Source organism: Chrysoperla carnea, chromosome 4, assembly GCF_905475395.1.
Source record: "Chrysoperla carnea chromosome 4, inChrCarn1.1, whole genome shotgun sequence".
Taxonomy (NCBI): Eukaryota; Metazoa; Arthropoda; class Insecta; order Neuroptera; family Chrysopidae; genus Chrysoperla; species Chrysoperla carnea.
Window position 1 is genome coordinate 68032607 of NC_058340.1, and position 8718 is coordinate 68041324.

The window sequence follows — 8718 nt, forward strand, 5'->3', positions numbered from 1 at the left end:
CCAAAACATCTACTTAGACAAGTTGAAAATTTAACAGTTGGAGCGAAAAAGTAGCGATAGAGATATGCCTGTGCAATTACCTAGTTAATTAGTCCTAATTTTTAAGCAGCTTTTTTGGCAACGTTGTATCTAGAAAAATATGTTTTCACGCCCACAATTGTTGTGAGAAATTGCCACCATTTCTATAACACCCTATATTAAAATAATAATATTGTTTTATAAATAGAATATAATTTCCTATTGAAACCAATAACTATTTCAAATGGATTCTACTTACCACCTACAATAATTTACTAGGCATTGCATGGTCTACTGAGTCATGTCAAAGAAAATTAAGCCTTTGGAACATTTGTCAAACACACAAATAGGTTTAAAATGTTTACAGCCTTTCAACCTTTCAAACACAATTCATAGGTTGTTCCAATCAAATTTATACGCATAAAGCCCCGTTTGCATCCTCAATCGATTGAGCTAAATTTTGAGCATATGTTGAGTTTGAATGACAATCCAATAGTTAGCTAAGTGACGTCATTTTGAAAAAAATATGGTGGACCACCTAATATAGCCGACTAGTTATTTTTTATGCACTCCTATGAAGGGTTTGCTCAGAAGAATACAAATAACAATTGTAAATCGGATGGCAATGGAATCATGTTCTGGAACAATGTTCTGGAATCACCAGGAAATCTATATGTAAAAGCAAGTTTAAGCACATTAGCGTCAGTTTTGCCCGATACAGATGAGTACAGGTGAGAATATGAATGCCTCCCCACTGTACCTGCATATATGTACAGAATGAAGCGAATTACATTTTTTAACTTCCGGTACCAAAGTTACCGGATTTTTTTCTATACGGAATTTATGTAATTCGCTTCGAATAGTTATGATGAGTTAGTATCCAGCAACGCCGTACATATTTGCTGGTTTAGGAGAAAGACACCAATGGGTGTGACATTCATATTCTCATCTGGACTCCCCTGTACCGCGCAAAACTGACATCCTGGTGTTAAAACTTCCTTTTATATATAGAAGCATCGAATATGGTGGAAGCGATGGGAAAATCAAGACGCCACTTACCGAGCTTTTAGTAATAGTCACGCACTTTGTGCTTTAAAATTCAGAAACTCTCTTAAACAAATGCTTAAAATTTTTAACGCCATCAGCACTCTGTAGATTGATTTAAGAGCTTTATGTAGCTCCAATAAGTGACATAAATCCTATTTTAATCTAAATGTGAGTGTGTGTGTGTGTGTGTGTGTGTGTGTGTACGTAGCTTAGGTATTACATAAAGGTTTAAAGTAAATATTTAGGTATTGATAATTGATTTATTAGGTGAATATTTACTATTCAATATAATATAAACTAACTCCCCAGGATATAAAGTGTATTTGTGTGGTAGGTATGTACAGAGTGTTTCATAATTGCACGGTATTATATTAGGTGCGTGTTCATAGCTCAAAATAAGTTCATATATATGTCCAAAAATAATTTATTACCAAAATACACAAGATTAAAGTTTTTTCCTTCCAAAATCAGATGTTAATCAAGTGCGAAATTAAGCAGCCGTGGTTTAAGAAGCTTTAAAAGAATCATTGAATATCGGTACTTGTAAATTATCAATTTTAAAAGTGCTTCGTGTAAATATCCTACCAGAGCAGCACATCACGAAATACCTTACTTGCACATCACGATTATCGCACGAGCTGTCACAGTATGTAGGAGGGCGAGTAAGTGATATCTCATCTTCCCTGTAACTGTCCAGCCATAAGGAGATAGACTCACCTGAGTTAACCTTTCTTCGATGACCTCTACGTCCTGAAGTCCGTTTACGTTAAATCACTTTTGCTGTTGTACACCTCCAAATGGTTCATGGAGTAGTAGCCGGGATGTGTCAACTCATTTTTTCTGGACTCACAACGAACCGTATGGTTTAAGTGTGTCCCATCGCAGAACAGCCACTTTAACCAAACCTAACCTACCTTATGAGGTAGAGAAAAGTGCGACTTTTCACACAAAGAATTTTATTTAATGCCTGGCAATTTTGAAACATCTTATACACATTAAAGATTGAAATCATATAACCAGAAATATTAATGTTGAATTTATTCATCTGCGATGATAGAAATGAGAGAACGTGTAGTTGAGAAAATTAATGAAAACTTTACAATTCTAAATAATGTCGTTTAGTAAATTAATCAATTAATTGATAGAAATTGATTACCCCGCAAAACAAAACCAAGCTATTATGATATTGCTTGGGTAATATCCCTAGCTCAAAAAGATATGGGTCGGAATTTCTAGGGTAATTTTGATCCAAAAAGTTAAAAAATGGGGTTCATTCAGTGATTGATCTAGTAATTTCGGAGAAAAACTAGTAATCTCGCATCGATTTCCACGTCTCGAAAACTACTACCGTAAAATCTACTATGAACGTAGGATTAATATTATTAAAATATAATATTTAATCAATTTTTTCTGTTCAAGGATGTAGTCTCATGTGATTACGAGAAAAACTTTCTAACAAAAAGAAAAGAAAGAATAAATTGGTCAAAAAACTTTTAGGTGACAAAAAAAAGACAGGTTAAAACTTAACGATATAAAGTGTACAGAAATAAAATATTCTGAACTCGAACGAACAATTAGTTGAATTATTAAAGTTTTATGTACAGAATGCATCAAAAGAGTGGGTTAAGAAAATCTAATGCACATTATTACATTACCGGGACCTTCAAATTGGTATTTGTGTGGAGACATTTTGAATGGTTCTCATATTAGTGATAAAATTTTTACCTTTTTAGCTCAAAAAATACCGAATAAAGCTCGGTCATCCAGGTGCTAAACCTTTTATGCGATCTTTCCATTTCTGTCAATTTTTGCAAGAACTCAATTCAAGTCTTTCTGAATTGAACAAGTTATTGAATAGTTATCGACTAATAAACGATGGTAATAGAAAAAAATCGAAAATTTGGCGAAAACGGTGGCGAAATTTTTTAGTCATTTGATACTCAATTTTTATCACTTTTAATAATAATTCTATCATTACTACTCATTTTTAAGGAAGGTAAGATATTTTAAATTCTTTACATCACTCAATCGTTTATTTCTTCATCGAAGTTTTATCCTCTTTAGAAAATGGACCTAAGGTGGTAGAATACTATTATTATTGTTGATATGAAAGTACACGCATACTTACAGGCTGATTTTTAAAAAGTTACCACCCTAATATTTCGAAAAACGGGATAGAAAATGAAGAAACGAAAAACACGGCTTATTTTTAAAAGCATTTTTAAATATTTTTTTTTTAAACGGGGATGCGTTCATAGTCAAACAGGACTCAATTTTTGTTTTCTTTTTAAACTTCGGAAATGTAGGTTGTTCAAAAGGATATGAGACTTTTCGAGAGAGAGGGGGGGAGTAGATTTGTGTGACTGTACCATGTGTTTTTTAACTTGATATTTAAAAAAAAGAAATCAAATATAAAAACTTGTTTCAAATAAAAGTTTGATAATTTCAAAAGAAATCGATTAAAATATCTGTTATTTAAGTTTTACCATGGAGATCTATAAAAGAAACCGAATAATGTATTTTCATTCACCCTTAAAAATTGGGCTGATCCGCGTTTTTGCGTGTAATGTTTATTTAATACGTTTTGGAAATGGAAATGTTTATTTAATATGTGGATGGAAATATTATATAAAATCATCCAGTATAGGACATATAAAACTTCAATCCCCTAATGGCTTGAAAATAATAAAGATAACATCTTTACGTTAAAACATTCACTTCTATGAAGGGGAAAAAATAATGATCATATAATATAAACTTCATTTTTCATTTCATAAACAACATTTAGACTTCGAAGAATAACACAATTCCACTTATATTAAATTAAAAATCTGAACTGTCGTTTTATTTCGTTTTCACAAAACAAAAAAACTGAATGCATTCAATATTAAATAAACAGATTTGAAAGAAGCTCATCAGCAGCGAAGCTTTATCGCTAAGGTCATTAGGCCACCCTCTTAAATAATAAAATAGGAATTTAGAGATCGGGTAATCAATGCTATCACAATAAAATATTTTCGATTTTTAACCCTGTTCCCTAGGGATAGGGCGTTGAGAACACCAAAAGGAAACTAACTCAACTCTCCAGCTAAATTTGGAGATGTTGTCAATTAAATCAAAGCTTAAAAAATCTTTAATAGCCATGATATTTTCACACAATAAATTTGAACGGGGACTGGATATGTTTAGCTAATATGATTCATCACACAAATCCCCATAATGTACCCTCTTAATGTACCCCATTAAGCAATTTACAGTTTACAATCTTATTAACGATACAGTCTCATATGAGGAATTCTTTTAATTTAAATGAAAAAAGAATTAATATTTGTTAGACATGAAATTAAAAATCATACTGCAATGTAGGTAAAAACTTTACTAGTATTACTTCGCTCAATACTTACCAGATGTTTATTATAATTCTTTAAAAAATTATTCTCCATAAAGGCACAAACCCTTTCAATGCTTGTACTTGTAGGTATTTTATTTCCCATGCATATCTACACGTTTCCATATTATTTAATAACAAGGGATTATAAATGGATTAAATAAAATATGAAAAACCCATATTAAATTTTATAGCAAGCGTATATAAAGCTCTATTTGTTGTATAATTTTATTTATACTTTTTTTTATATTATTATTTGGAAATATTAAACATATTAATAAACCAATAAAATACCTCGAAGAAAATTCTAGTCGGACTTGAGTAGGAAAATTTTGATGAGCAGATATTCCAATGAGAGTCATGTCAGTTCGTGGAAAAATACACGAAATTTGGAATTCTATGGTTTACAAAGGTATTTATATAGTTTAAGTAGAGCTACTAAATTTGTGTAGAGCTACGCATTAAAAAATATCTTAGATAGCCAAATGTAATCCATTATGTAAAAATTTCATTAAGGATGTATCAGCACGGTAGTGGGGCACAAATTTAAAAAATATATATTTTAAATTTTGATGATAATTTATATTATAACTTGGCGATATAAGACGAAAAGTAAGAATTGGATTTTTCGATCGAAAATGAAAAATTTTGTTTAATTATTCACCTTTCGATATTTCGAAAACCAAGCCACATATCGAAAATTTTTTTTCTGATTTTTCGTCTACATTCATGCAGTTATAACAAAATTCATTATCAAAGTTGAAAATAAGATAAAAATAATTTTAACCCTAAATCTACCCTGCTCTTACATCCCTTATCGATGGAGATACTTTGAGTTTTTTTAAATCTGTTTTCATTCATTCCAAGTGAAAATTATCAAAAACTTTTAAAATATGTCGTTTTTTGATATTCCTTCATAAGAGCCAATGTATTTTATATCGATTTTCAATGATTTTTATACCATGTATATATGAAATATACATAGTATATTAAGTTTAGTCCCAAGTTTGTAACGCTTAAAAATAATGATGCTAGGAAAAAAATTTTGTCATAGGTGTTCATAAAATCACCTAATTAGTCCATTTCCGGTTGTCTGTCCGTCCGCCTGTGGACACGATAACTCAAAAATGAAAAAAGATATCGAGCTGAAATTTTTACAGCGTACCCAGGACGTAAAAAGTGAGGTCAAGTTCGTAAATGAGCATCATAGGTCAATTGGGTCTTGGGTACGTAGGACCCATCTTGAAAAGCGTTAGAGATAGAACAAAAGTTTAAGAGTAAAAAATGTTCCTTATCAAAAACTAAACAACTTTTGTTTGAAACATTTTTTCGTAAACATCACTGTTTACCCGTGAGGATGCCAATTAGGCGGAAATTTTATAATATGTACTATACTTGATTATCAGTTATGTATGTGTCACATGTTTGTATGTGTAATGTGATAAAGAAATCAACACTGACTATGCATGGTATTTCAACAATTAACTCAGTCAATTGTTTGTTTTCACTTGTTTTATTAATACATTTGCATGCATATCTATGCTGAAATTTTAACCACATATTCTTTGAGTAAAATTCTACCTATTAAAAAAATTTGATCCCTTAAATCAAACATTATTGTCATTCTCATACATCCTTAAACATTTTAAAAGTACAGCTAAAATTTGGAGAGAGCTTTTTAAATTTGTACGAATATACATATTCTTTTTTACATACTCAATACCCGTTATCGTCCACTTTACAAAATACATATTATAAATATAGAGAGCTATAAACCCATAATAATATAATTTTATTAATCCGATAAATATTAACAATAAATACCTAATAAATTAATACCTAAAAAGGTAAAAAAGAGTCAACAAATTAATTTACTATATTGGGTTTTAATGTAAAATAATTGATGAAAATCATGGTCTTTGATGTGTGCTTTTTGTGTGCTGTTTTATGTAGAAAAGTTATTAATGTTATTTGAAAATTGTATAAATGTTATATTTTTTAATCTATGTATGTATTTGAAAGGAACAAAGTTAATAGTTTCACATTTCGATTGATTCAAATGTGGTAATTAAATGGAAATGTATTTAATTCTAGTCGAGCTTTTTCGTGTAATATGACTTTCAGGAAAAACATAAACATTAAATGATTTTCTCGTTTCATAAAAGTATTTCATGAAGAGAGAATCACAATTTATTTCGATAAAAAAATCTATTAAAATAAAGTTATATACAATTTTTTTTCAATTCTCTTTATTTAAGATTATTAGACAAAATATTTGTCAATTTTTAGTTTACGCTATATGTATCATATTAAAAATCATCAATTATAATCGGGAGACCATGATGTAAATAAATATCGTATACATGATTAAAAGTAAACAAAAACAACAAGTAATTTTATAAAGTTCCTTTTGTAAGAGTAAAAAGTATATGTTAATCAAAACATGGTGAAAACTATGGGAAGAAAACAGCAATTAATTTATTCCACTCAAAAAAGAGCACTAGGCATGAAAAAGTGCACTGATTACTAAATTACTAGATCCAATAATCATACTTAGAATATAAAAGTTAAACGAAGTTCGTAAAAGAAGTGCTTATTAATCACTTTACTTATAGAGTTTATAGAATGATTTTGTCGTGTTTCATAATAAATGGAATTAGTGACAACAACCTATTATTAACGCTAAAAACATATCTACAAAATTTCGATTCGAGGGTTATCTTTAAACTTATTGGTATTATTCACTTTTCCTCTAAATTCTTCTTGTAATTTTTTAATTCGCTGGATCCTTTTTTGTGACCAACAGAGTCAATTTTTCAATAAATTCGCTTCAATTTGGAGGCCAGTTAAGAAGAAACCACGATTTTAGTACCAGTATACAATAAACTTCTTTCCCCGAATAAGTAATAAATAAGTAATCATTAAAAACGATAGATTTTATCAAATGATAAGTATTTGAAATCTTCAAAGAGAACAAACGATATGGTAAAATGTATGTAAACCTAATTTTGTGTGTATTCTTAAGAGAAATCATATTGAAAATTGTAACAATTGTTGCTCTACCGAGAATGTATAACAAATATACATATTTTATTTACCAAAATATCGTGTATTTTATGTGCATAAGTAAACATACAATAATAGTCTACACTTTCAAAATCCGAATTCCAGATAAACAGAAGTATTTTAGACGGTAACGGTTTTGCAAAACACAGGTAATTTTTGATAAAACTTTTATAAATACATTTTTTGATTATCCAAGTTGCCAAAAATCACAAAAAACTCCTAGGTCATCGAGCTTTTTATTATTATTTTATCGTTCAAAGTTGGCTGAAAAAGTGATGAATCATAGAGGTTTATCCTTTTCAATTGGATATTTCTATATCAAAAAATTTAGAGAGTGTGATAAAAAACTATCTAAAATATTTCGACAATTTTGTAGTTTATAATCATACCATAAAAATATAAGGTTGCCGATGATATAAAAACATAATTATAATTTAATTATGAGTTCACCGAAGATCCTTCATTTGATGAACAGATACGACTATAGTTAGAGTATTGATGATTGAAGAGTGATATGTATATTATCATTTTTATAAGCAACACTTACACACAAAATATATTTCATATTTTTGTAGTTGCGTGGTATTGTAAAGCTAAAAATAACACATTATTTGAATACAAAACATACATTTGGTTCATATGTATGTACCGTGAAATAATCCAAAACTTTTTGACAATACTGTAGGGAAACAATCACCTCAAGCTTAGTTGTGATTGATTATTTACTTTAAAGTTATGTAAGTTGAAAGAGTTGATCAACACGTCTGTTTCTCGCTGGGAAGCTTGAAGTCTCTTAAAAGTAAGTGCAATTTTACTGTCACGGGCTCCTTGCTTATTAAGATGACATATTTTATAAATGATCGAAATTTCTAGGATTGACGGTATAGAACCTAATAAATAAAATCGATTTTGAATTCAATATAATAATAGTAATAATAATAACATATATATTTGATGTGAACAAATACATCTGACTGAAAATAAAGTAAAGGAATAATAAATATAATAATAATAGCTACTGATCATCAATGATTCATTTTAAATGCTATTCTATTCTATTCGAGGTATTCGAGCAAAATATTGTAGAGGTACCAACCGAATATAATGTTATTAAATAAAGTATGTAAATACATATATTTACTTTTATCTTATATACAACATTATTTAAATTCACATGTATTGGATTTAGGGAAGGCAAC